Below are 13,250 nucleotides of genomic sequence, written 5' to 3' on the forward strand. Positions count from 1 at the left end.
TATCTGCATACATGTTTTTCTGCATAAACTTTGTTGTTGAACCAGACCACTGTTATTCCTAACAATACACACAGCTGAGAACATAATCCTGTAAAAATGGGACCTCTTTATAATTCTCTCAGGCCCCTTCTACACTGCCATATAATCCAGATTATCAAAGCAGATAATCCAGGTTTTATATGACAGTGTAGAAGAGGCCTCAGCTATGCTCCAAGTGCTATACCAACCTCTCTAGGAAAAGATAGCACAACACAACAACATACTGCAGGAACAGGAGCAAGTTGTTTCACAACTGCTCTGACTTTTTAGATTATATATTGAACTGTTGAGAGCATAGCACAGAGTGGTCACTTGGTTTAACTGGGTCACTGTTGCTAAATAAATAAGCAGTCTTGGCAGTCTGCCAAAGTTCCCTCTGCAGGAATGGACTGGTATAGTATGTGACACATTGGGTTGCATGCATCATATTTCATGCTGCTTTAAAGGACAAAGCTTGAGATGTGTGTGAGATGCTTACAATTATGGAGAATGTTGGTTAATCCAAAATGATTAGCCACGATCATAATAAAATATAATTTCCTCCCCCCATGGGCTAGTAATATCTTACAAAATGCCATGAAATAATGTAACAGGGGATCAGTTAATTAATTATTTGTATATTCCTTTCAAATACATGAATATACACAAGGAAATGGTCTCATTTGTTGTGGCAGTATGTAGATATTTACCTTTTCAGGATATTTCTATTAATAATTGCTGGGGTTAGTTTATGAGGATTAACAGAACATTTTTTTAAAAAAAAAACTTCCTTGTCTGAAATACTTTTTTTTTTTAAAAAGGGGTTAAATGATGCAGAAAGTCCTAATTCCATTGTGTTTAAAGGAGCCAGCTATTTACTTGTAAAAAGACTTACTCTAGAATGTACTATTTGGGACAACTACCAGACAGTTTCTAACATTTCATTTCTGGGGACAGTATTGAATTCTTAAAGTGGTCTTCCAGCTCTAGGGATTCTGGGTGACCACTCCAATTAGGTATGACTATGGGACAGAGGCAACTTTGGCTGTCTTAATGCATGGTCTTTGCCTAGAATGGAGAGTGTCCTCTTAGGCCTCTTTCTTCCACACAGATGTATAAAATTCACATTGAAGTGGATTATATGGCAATGTAAACTCAGATAACCCAGTTCAAAGCAGATATTGTGGATTATCTGCCTTGATAGTGTGGGTTATATGATTGTGTGGAAGGGTCCTTAGTTCATACTAGGCCTTCCCCTAGCTTTCAGTACAATTAGTTATGGGATAGGGATGGAGCCAAGGTTCTTCAGTGCTTCTGGTTTTTCCTAGAGAGATGAATCCCGATGATGCTTGGAGACTACCACTTGACACGTTGGCAGTAGTCCTGTGGAATCCCTCAGGGCGTCATGCTATAAAAATGAATTCTCTGGGTAAGGTGGTCTGGAATTTGGGAGTCGGGTGCCAACTGTATGCAGGTGACACCCTAATTTGACAGTGAGTTTCAAAAAGATGGACCCAATTTGAAATCACTCTAGCTCTGAACCATGAACTGACCATGAATGAAACTCGTACCACTTGAAAGTGTGTGGCATAAAGTTTCTAATGATTACTGCCAGCACACAATAAGCCTCTAATCTCAATCAATCCCAAGATGGTAACCCTGCAACATAAGGCCTAATGGAATATTTTCCATTTGCAGGGGCAGGGTTAGATTTGTTTCTGGCTCAAAATAGTTACTAAAACTCGATAACTTGATAACTCATTAACTCGTTTGTAACTTTGTAATATGTTGCCATTATGAAATATACAACTTTGAAATTGGGTTCATCACTATGAAACATCTTTGTATTATTCCTTCCTTTCTACTTCAATCCAAGGGATTTCTTTCAGTTTTAAACCAGAGTCAGTCATCAAAAATGGAATGAATAAGAGTAAACAAATTTAAACTTAATCCAGACAAAAGAGAAGTGTTCTTGGTTAGTGCAAAAGCAGGTTTGGAAATAGGGATCCAGGTTTGATTGCTTTCCTAGCAAGTTCATAAGGGATACTATGATCCTTCAAATAATCTGAACCACAGCCATATAAGACTTTAAGTTTATAACAAACATTTGGAATTGTGCTTGGAAATGGACTGGCAGTCAGTATAGCATCTGCAATAAGGTGGCTGAATGTTTCCTTCTCATTTAGTCAGGCCTTTTGCTATTAATTGGTTGTTGCAAAATGCTCTTGTAATGTGGATTTAATGTGACCTTTTATATTCATTATTATGTTTTAAATGCTTTTAAATTATTTTAAATTAGTAGTTTTAATTAAATTGCTTGTGTAATTGGCTTTTTAAAAAAATCTTGTGTACTACAAATTATTTTTTAAAATGAATTCTCAGCTTACTTTGTGAGCTTCCTTGGGTCCCATATTGAAAAAAAGGTGGGATATAAATTAAATAAATGCATGCATTTAATTCCAATAATCTGGTGATGCATCTAAATGTCAACTTAATTCAATGAGAACAATTAATCTATTTAAATGTGTGCCATCACTTTTTGTGCAACAATTGCTACTACTGGTATTAAAGTTGTTAAAATGTTCTCTTACCAAAGTAAAAAAAAATGGCTCTGTTTCTTCCATGAGGGGCAAAAAAAATACCATGGAAAATGGCCTAAGTGAAACTAAGATGATCATATCTTCATGTATTTTCCGGCAAAATTAGTGATAGGTATTATTTGGAGGTATTCTTTTTAATGTGGTCAATTCACAACATCCTTTTCCTTCTCACACGGTGTGAGATTATATTTCCTTTCCTTTCTGAGGTTCAGTATCCACAAACTTTATTTCATGCACAAAATGATTAAAATATTGTATAAAATTATATCCAGGCTATATGTACATAAAGCATGAATGTATTTGGTGTTTAAACTTGGGCCCCATCCCCTATATATTTCATTATGTATGTACAGTATATACAAATGCAAATATTCCAAAATCTTCTGGTCCCTAGCATTTTATATAAAGGATATCCCATTTATATAGCTGGAAGCTTTCTTCAGTCCATTTGGACCCCAGAAAAGGTGTTGTAAAATGAGAGTGTGGACAAAGTGTGTGTGTGCCAGAAGGACAGCCACCCACAATTGGGTTTTGTGTAATTGTAACTTATAATTTTTCCTTATTTCCCTTTTCTTCATCTTCTCCACTTTTGAAGATAGATACTGAAGGAAAGAAACAATAACTTCCTGCAGTCACAGTTTCTAGAAACAGCATAACATTTCTAGCTTCTTCGTTTGTGTTTACTGAGGTGAACAGATTCGGAATTAGGTTTGCTAGGCAATTTCCTGGGAACATAATAGTGTACTATTACAATAGTAGAAAGACTGAGAGGTCAGGTGAAATAATTATTTTGGTGTTATAAATCACAGGAAGTGTTCATTTTTCAGCTTTAAGCTCAGTGACCTCATTCACGCTATTTTTCAAAGTGCTGTTTTAGTAATCACGGTGCATCTCTCCAACTTCATCCAAGCAAGTTAAATACTTTATCATTCTAAACTGCTACATGTACATAGATGATAACCACTCTCAAATCTCCCCCTTTAAGAAAGGTACGATTTTTATCAGCTATGAAGTAATACCTTTAAAGCAAGATCTTCTGGCCTTCTTATCTACTTTCTTCAGATTACTAATGCCATCTTGTGGGGAAATGTTTCCACGGTGCCCATTCCCAAGCCAAGATCACAACTGATATTTCTATTTCTGCAATGAAAAAAACTTTTTGATAAAACCTGCTGGCAGGCACATCTCATCTATCTAAATCAGATTTTTTTTAATGTTCTAATTGTCTTGAACAAAATTGTTCTGTATGTCTGGAAATGGATAGGAACATGAAACATTTGCCTGTAATTCTAAGATTAGAGCAAACCTATCAGAATTAATTGCCATATGCCTCTTGCCCTAAAACCCATAAGATATCCTCACTGCGCAACTGCTTCAACTTCTAATCTCCATATTTTTAAACTACAAGTCCTTTAGTCAAGGCTAGCATGTTTAATGGCAAAAGATAACAACAAAAACAACAACAACAACAAAACAACACTTTATTTTTAGACCACCCTTTCTCTCCAGAGGGACTCAGGGCAGGTTCCAACACATATGGCAAACATTTAATGCCAACAAAGAACCATATAACAAATTACATCATAGAAAATAGAACAGACATTACTATAAACTTAATACCAAATAGAAATTAAACCAAAAAATAAAACAATCCTAACATAATCACGTAATATGAATTTAAACATGGTAAAAATTTAAAGCCACTAAAACCTTATTAAGAGGTAAAATAGTTGCCAACAACTAACAGGTTGAGGTCAATTCCAATATCTAAACAGGATTTAGTATATCTAGAAGATGTTATATGTCAAGACATTAATCTTCCTCCTCTCCATATGCCAAAGTGCAGAAGATGTGTTTTTAGCAGCTTTTTAAAGGCGAGGAGAGAGGGGACAGTTTTTAGTTCTTTTGGGAGGGAGTTCCAGAAGCGGGGAATGATCACAGAGAAGGTCTCCTCTTTCGTTCCCATCAGCTCTGCTTGAGACACGGATGGGGCCAAGAAAAGGGCCCCCTCTGTCGGTCGCAATGCTTGAGCCAGGTTGTAAACAGAAATGCGGTTCTGCAAATATTCTGGACCTGAACCATTTAGGGCTTTATAGGTAATTACCAGCACTTTATTTATTTATTTAGTTTTTATTTACTATATTTATTCCCCACTCTTCTCACCATGAAGGGGACTCAGAGTGGCTTAAAACTTTAGCCCAGAAGCAGATCGGGAGCCAGTGGATACACACCATATATCATGAAATATGTACATGGTGACAGCAAAACAGCCTGAAATTTCTGTGCTCCATCAATTTCACTTTGAAAGAGAGCTAAGAACAAGATTCTTTACTGTATATCATGTCTGGTAAATCACCATTTGAGAGGTAAGCATGTTCAAAGTCAATAAGCTTGGTTGCATCTCTAGATCAAAGATCTGTCACATTCATCTTTTCTGAAACTCTAGTACATGTGCTTTTTTAAAAAATAATGAATACGTTCTCTTGAAATTTATGTGGGATAAATTTTGCTTTTGGAACATTGATTATTTTTCCAATTGCTTTTAAAACAATACCTCCAACCAGGCCCGTAGCCAGGATTTTGATTCGGGGGTGGGGGTGGGGGGCTGAGTCTGAGTGAGAGAGGATCTACCTTAACAAACCTTTTGTATCGTTATCCCAATACCCCCATGCATATGGGATATATTGAGCATGGTGATCAGATCATGATATGAATAAACATAACAGTTTAAATAATAAAGGTAAGGCCTTCTCGCAGACCAACCTGAGAATTTCGGGGGGGGGGGCTGACGTCCCTCAAGACCCCCCCCCCCAGGCTACATGCCTGGCTCCAACAGTCACCTTGTGAAGTGATCACATGTCCTCTTTTACTGAGAATGTTTAAGCATTTTCTAAAGGATCTTTCTTGAAGGTATTCTCCAAATAAGGATATCTCCTATTTGAAGGATATCCTCTGTTTACTAAGCTGTCTTATCCTCTATTTGAAGGGCTGCCTAGTCCATGTCTGATTTCAAGAATGACAAGCACTTGAGAGATCAGGGTTTTTGAAGCTGCCCATTCAGTTAGCACTTGGACAGCAGACTTAGCAATTACAACTATCTTGGGTTGGGTGAGATATTTAATATGTCTGTCAGTTATTTAATCAGACCATTAGAAATATAGAGATGTGATATGTTGACAGTCATAATCCAGTAGGCATTGTTGACATCCACAAAGTTGTTGACAAAGTCCCTCACTTCATGGGATAAGAGAAGCATTCTCTTATATACTGAAAACTAGGAGAAACAATTAACTTTATTTGGTTTTAGGATGCATCTGCATTGTAGAATCAATGCAGTTTGATACCATTAATGCCATTCTTCATGGTAGCCGTAGTTTGGTGAAACATTCCAGTTTCATATATAGATCTGTATTCTTAGTCAACTACTTTGTTGATTATACTTAATTAAGTCATCTCTCCTGACCCTATCCCCACCAAACTTGATAAAAATAACATTCATCCTGCTCTGATCTCCTGAATAATTGATTTCCTTCTTCCCATACAGATCATGCCCAATAAAGCAAGTTGAAAGAGAAATTATGAGTGTGTCAATAATGTCATGATTGTGGCTAAGCAATGATATGAATATGGAACCTAAATTTAGTCATCCATAATTGTATAAAATGGTGATTCCATGTTTTGCATGATTAAAACAGGAAACAGAAACAAAACTGCCAATTTCATTCTAGTTTTGGTACAAGCTCATGCTTGGAATGCCGTGTACAGTTCTAGTCATTGCATCTAAAAAGAGATAGCTTAGAGCTGGAAGCGATGCAAAAAAGGTGACTGAAACAATCAAAGGACTCCACTGCGAGAAAGTGGTATAAGGGAAGATATGACAGAGACATGGCAGTGTCAGTAAGAAGAAACATGATAGAGTTGTAGAAAATTAAACATCATTACGAGAAAGTCTTCTCTCATAAAATTAGTTTCCAAGTTCATCCAAGGAAGCTGGATAGTGAGAGATCTAGGAAATATGACAGGAAGTATTTCTTTAAACAGCATGCAGTTCAACTGTGGGATTAAATGCTATCAGGTATAATGATGACTGCTAACTTGTCTAGCTTTTAAAGGAATTGAATTGGAGGTGAGTCAGGCTAGAAAAGGGGAATCATTTCAGCATAGCTAAACTATGGAATCTGACATGACAGCCACCTAGTTAGATGGAGATTGGACAGGTTAATGGAGGACAAGGCTATTGATGGATCCTGGTCATGATGGGTATACACTTCCTCCAAGCATATTTGCACATACCAGGCACAAGTAACTCAAGCAAGAGAAGATTATTGTACAGACTGTGGAATTTTCATAGGCATTTATTTGCCTACTGTGAGGAACAGGATGCTGAACTAGACCCTTTTGAATTAATCTGGAAGAATACTTCTTAAATTCATGAAATAAGAATGAGTCTTCCATACTTCATGTATCCCTTAATAGTATTCTAATTCCTATTACATCAGCATTATATAAGGAAACACATAGGTTTGGTAGAATACCCACAAACTGCGTGATCAATAAAAACACAGGATTTTGAACTAGCTAAGCTCTTCTTATGTCTGTTCAAACAGCTAGTGTCAAGAGCTCCTCTTCTCTCAGCCTTCCCCTCAAAAACTGTTTTTCAAAGGCATCAGAAGTGCAGGAGGTCAATTGAAAAACATATGTTGTTGCCTCCTTGCTTCCAAAAGACAGAATTTAATTTAGTTACTTGACATTCACATTCCCCTAGTGAATCATTTTTCCCCAGGTTGAAGAGAACTGAAGATTCTGAATTGTGCTTTGTTTCTTTTGACTGCATTGCCCTTTGAGCAAGGGGAGCATGTTTACTATAAAATAGGACATGCTGCCTTTCTCTGACTCTGATCAATCCCTTGAAAAGTAATGGGATGTTGGGGACATAGCCAGTAGTTAAAGAAACTTCTATTCTAGGCAGCAGCTCTTTATTGTCATATATGTAGCATTGTCAGAATCAAATCTATTGTTACTATTTGGGGCAACAAAACATTTCCAGGACCACTTATCCCAGAACTTGGGGAAAACGCTACCAAATTTTGATTCCACTCCTCCAGCAATCTTTTTGTTTTTTAACTTCCATTCTTACAGTTTTTCCCTTACTAGGAAAAATATCTTTTAAGGGTTGGGTTCCTGCAGAGAAACTCTTTAATGCCTTTTGATTGGCAGTTGTGATGGAGAACCCCTTCCAGGTTATTCCTCAATTATTTAACCCTGGAATACCATTCCCCACTCTTTGTTTTAAATCCTCTCTTGACTTTGATCAAAGAGATCCTAAGGTGGCTCCTAACATATTATTATTATTATTATTATTATTATTATTATTATTATTATTATTATTATTAATTTTATTTCTTATCTGCCTCTTTACATGGCTCAAGGTGGGTTACAACACTGCTAAAACACATAATCATTTCAAAACGCTCCATAAAATACACATATTAAAATGTATTTCCACAAAAAACATATTAAAATACACAAAAAAGAGATTAAACATAAGATGCAAGCTTAAAATTTGTCATTAAAACTGTTTGGGTAGGCCTGCCATAAGAGATGGTCCTCACTTGTGTCTTAAATTCTGACAGCTGATCTAGCTTAGACAAACATGTGTACTTCAGGCTTCTTGACTGGGTGCCCCTTGATTAAATACAGCAGCAGTAATATTTAAACAGCAATAGGGAAATGCTTCATTAAAAGCCTTCTTGGTAACAAGCAGAAAATAGTCTCATTATCAATTACTAAGTGGTTGCCTAAACCAGCAAAATAATTCAGTGGCTATTCAGAATATTCTGCCTGGGATTTTCCCTGGATTAACCTGTTAGCTTCACACCTACCCATAATGTACAGCTGAAATTGTATTGATGGCAACATATATTCCCAGCCCAAATTTAGATCAACACTACTTTTTTTCCTCAGCAGACATCAATACCACTGCATCAGCCCTCTTGATTGACACTTTCTGCCTCACTTATTAGATTTATTTTCATTGAAGAATATTGTGACCAGGAACAAGCTAAGTGGACAGCCAGTGAGCAGCATGGGGATGAGAAACAGAAAAAGAAACAAAAGGTGGAAGAGCAAAAGCAAGAAAAAGTTAAGAGAGGGAAATTCCATTTCCCTCTTCTTGTCTCCAGGAAAAGCAGCTTCTTGACACTCCTTCACCACTCACAAATGGAAGTCAGTAGTATCACTACCCATAATTGAAAGTTTGAGGCAGAGCCATTAACTCCTCGAGTGGAATTTATAAATCTTCTGAAGATACTATTTCAAATACATGAAACAAGAAACCTGAAAAAGGGATACTTCTCCTGAAACAAGGGTAAAAGCACTCGGGAACCCTTGTTGTTTTCCTGATCATGTTCCCGACGATCACGTATTCCTAAGACTTTTTATCCCAGTTTGGATTTACATGGGATGATACTGGATTTATTTAAAGTTTTGACCACACAGTTTATGAAAGAACCTATTAGTTATTTTGGAAAACATTCAGACATGAACATAATGTTTGTTACATCTTTGTAAAACAGTCCTAATGTGTTTGCTTCCCACGTTCTTTAATTATAAATAATATTCAGTTTGTAATTATTATTCTATCCTGTATTACTAGTGAGTCTATAGTAACAAGACAACCTTGTGTTTACACTCTTCCACCACTGCCCAGGGAGAAGAAAACCAGCAGCCTCCCTTTGCCCCTGCCTTCTGCCCAATGGTAGGCTGGGTATTCACATTGACTCTTTCAATATTTTGAGAACTGTGATAGGTTAATCTATAGAAGAGAGGGCTGTCTGTTACATCACCGCAAAGAGCAATCTATCTAGAACAGTGGTTCTCAACCTAGGGTCCTCAGATGTTTTTGGCCTTCAACTCCCAGCAATCCTAACAGCTGGCAAACTGGCTGGGATTTTTGGGAGTTGTAGGCCAAAAACATCCGGGGATCCCAGGTTGAGAACCACTGATCTAGAAGCACCCCATATATTTCCAACTTTGTCTTTAAATCCATGCTTCTCATAGTATCACCCACGGTGCACTATTCTCACAATGAGTTATTAGGTCTTTGTCCCTTAGGCTTCTGAGTTCCCTCTCTTCATTTTATCCTCCTTCTGTTTTCTCCATGCCTTCCTTTTCTCCTTATAGATGACGCACTGTTATATAGACAGATTGCCAGCAATTCCAAAATGCCACAGCAATTGGCAAAGGAGGGCAAACATACACTGTGAAAAAAGAAAACATAACCTTTCCATATATTTTCATGCTTTCTCCTGAAGATTTAATGTCACGTTGATGAATATTCTGTCAGTCAAAAGTCTGCCATTTCTTTCTGTAGGAGACTATTGTAGGCTTGCTTTTTGGAATTCTGTATAGTTTTGATATCTGTCATTTCTCAGTGAGAAACCAGGGTTTCTTTGAATGATTCATAAAATCTATCATTGACTACAATTAAATACATAAAGGATAAAAATGTCTATTGCAAGTATCTCATAGAAAAAACTTAACTTTATTTTTGCAAACTAATATAAAAAATAATGATGACATTCACTACTGAAATAGGAACATTAAAGAAAAATCTTCATTCCTCTGGGTACATCTCCCACCTGGGATTCAGTAATTCCACAAGGAATTAAAATAGCCCATGGTTTATTGGTATACTGCTCTACTAGTCATTGGAGAAATTAGCAGCTATCACTTCAAACAAAACTCAGAGAAAATTCAAGATGAAAAAGATCCTCAATGGGACTTTCTTAAATCTGCAATATTTAGAAGTAACTAGCTGTGCCCGGCCACACATTGCTGTTGCATAGTCTGGTGGTGTTGATAAAAAATTGTTGAGGAAGTGATGGTATTTAATATATGTTATATGCTTGTATTTATGTTCAGTATGCATAAGGTTATGTGTGTACTATGACATCATGCCGGCTTAACTGCAGTAGTACTTAAAGTCTGTTATCTTCCGCAAGTTTGGTCTCGATAGAACATTGCTTGGGTTCAGTGTTCTCTTTGGTTTCTGGGTAAACTTGATCTCCCACTTTGGTGAGTGAGTCATCTCTTTTTCCTCCAGTAGGATAGTCTGGTGTTATTTGAAAGGAAGTATTGGGGGCCCATTTTGTCTGAGAAGCGCTTGATTGTGCTTAAAGAAACGGCCTCGCAGCCCTTCGGAGGGTGTCTGGTAAGCAAACTGAGGTGTTTCTGAAGTAATGGCGGCATGGCTTTTTGCCTCCCGGCTCTTTCACCCTCCATCCCTCCTTTGGCCAGCATTGCTATCCCCTTTTCCAGCTTTTAAAAACTTATTTTCTTTTAATTCAGTCAGGGACTTTGCAAAAATGATATAGCATGAACGTTGGCAGGAGGAGGGTGGGAGAGCGAAAGAGCCGGGAGGGGAAAAGCCACACCACCATGACTTCAGAGACGCCTCAGTTTGCTTACCAGATGCCCATGGAAGGAGTGCGAGGCCATTTCTTTTACCTCAATCAAGCACTTCTCTGACGAAATGGGCCCCCATTTGGACTTCAACTCCCATAGTCCCAAATAGCTGGTTAGTGATTGTGGGAGTTGTAGTCCAAATGGGGGCCCATTTTGTCTGAGAAGTGCTTGATTGTGCTTAAAGAAACAGCCTCGCAGCCTTTCTGAGGGCGTCTAGTAAGTAAACTGAAGTGTCTCTGAAGTAATGGCAGCGTGGCTTTTCCCCTCCTGGCTCTTTCACCCTCCTTCCCTCCTCCCACCAGCGTTCACACTATGTCCATTTCACAAAGTCCCTGAGTAATGTCCTAATCCTTCATGTTATGCAATCCACCGGCCCCAGCCAGTGCAGTAATGGTTTTCTATGTTCGGTTGGGATGCTCGTGTGCTGCTGCCTGTCATTGATGTAGGTTTTCCAAGGGTGGGGGCTCTTCCGTGCATGTGCACAGTGCAGTATTTGATTTTTTGGGGTTTTCAGTGACTTCCAGTTTGAATTGTTTTTGGTTTTTTGGGTTTTTTTGGGGGGGGGTTATGTCTAAACACAGCCGGGATGGCCATGTCTTTTGTGGCTAAGTTTCGTGGGTTTTGGGTGTTTAGTTTTGCTGTTTACCTTAAAGCAGAAATGGTCTCTCCTTCTCCCATCATCGGAGGTCGCAACGACCGTCCCAATGAGACTTACTTTATGTACTGGGTCCTAGAGAAGTGCACTTGGAAAAGACCAGATGCAGAGCTTTTTCTATTTCTGCCCCTGCCTTATGGAATGCCTTGCCGCCCCATATGAGAGCCATGCGTGAGTTAGGGCCTTTTACCCTAGCACTCAAGACCTGGCTCTTTACTAGAGCTTTTAATCTATGTTAATTTTATCAATATTTGTATGTATATATTTTTACCCTTTACAACTTTATCTTGTAAATCGCCTAGAGCATCGTGGATGGAGGGCAATTAATAAGTAATTAAATAATGATGATGCTGATGCTGATGATGATGATGATATATATATAGATGGAAACTGCTATCCAGGACCTAGCAAACCTGGGTTCAAATGGGGATATATGAAAGTAAAGTCGCCAATTTTATCTTAAGCACTAAACCCTAAAGGAACCCTTTTCTTATTTATTTATTTTCCAGGGAAAATGTGTGCGTGCTTGTATGTGTATCCAGGGTAGATTGCAAGATGCACTCACTGCATGCAATCTGACAAGGATCTGTACACAAACAGAGAAGTCAATATGCTCTCTAGAAAACAATCTGGCACTGACATTTGAATGTGAGATACAGGAGTGGTTGGTAGGCTCCAGAGATGTTACACTTCAGGGAAGCTTATTTTGCATAACTCATAAATTGATTGAACAATTATTTATTAATATAAAACTCTTTTCACCAAAAAAAATTATCAACATGCCTGAGAGTAACATTGGCAAAGTTTTTTTAAAAAAAATGAGTGGAAATATAACATGAAATCAAGTAGATATAAAACACAACAATAGAAGATAATGGCAGCAACCAGCCAGTTAGACAGTGACAGAGGAGCATATGTGCCAAAGACTTGCCTGAATAAAGAGCTTTTTTGCCAGATGGTGGCAATCAAGAAGGAGCCAACCTAGATTCCACCATAAGGGAGTTCCAGAAACTTGGAGCAGCCACCAAAATGATCCCAACAGCAATGGGACTGAGACTGAGCAATGGGAAGAGTCTCACCCAAAGACTTTTTTTAAAATGGCAGGTTTGAATGGGATAATATAGTTGAGATGGAACCTCAGTCAGGTTGGTCTCACAGTTCTAACCATTGGTCTTCTATAATTCATTTCGCTCTTTACCCTCTATATCCCTTCCTGGATCTGTTGTTACATCATTCTGACAAGCTAATGTGCACTGAAAAGGTCTGCTGGGATACTGTCTAGCTCATTTGTTGTCCTATAAATAACAGCAGCACTGGGAGAGCAAATACATTGACAGAATATGTGATCCTACAATTCAATATTGTTAGCTGGCCATGGCAGAAAACCAAAATGAGATTAATTGACTAAAGACATCACCTAAAATAGCTGAGTTCCCTACCTGGCAAATGTATTCAAGTTGTCAAATTAAGCTTTCTAAGAAGAACAGTAATGTACAAACATCAAAGCAGAG

At 37.9% G+C, this 13,250-nt stretch overlaps 1 long non-coding RNA gene across 1 annotated transcript in view; it reads right to left on the bottom strand.

Annotated features, from left to right (window-relative positions):
• Positions 1-13,250, bottom strand: part of LOC107983102 (uncharacterized) — a 29,826-nt gene that overhangs the window by 6,043 nt on the left and 10,533 nt on the right. The window contains exon 4 of the long non-coding RNA XR_001730556.2: positions 3,638-3,758. This is a non-coding gene — a long non-coding RNA (uncharacterized LOC107983102). The remainder of the gene's footprint in view (positions 1-3,637; positions 3,759-13,250) is intronic.

Source organism: Anolis carolinensis, chromosome 4, assembly GCF_035594765.1.
Source record: "Anolis carolinensis isolate JA03-04 chromosome 4, rAnoCar3.1.pri, whole genome shotgun sequence".
NCBI lineage: Eukaryota > Metazoa > Chordata > Lepidosauria > Squamata > Dactyloidae > Anolis > Anolis carolinensis.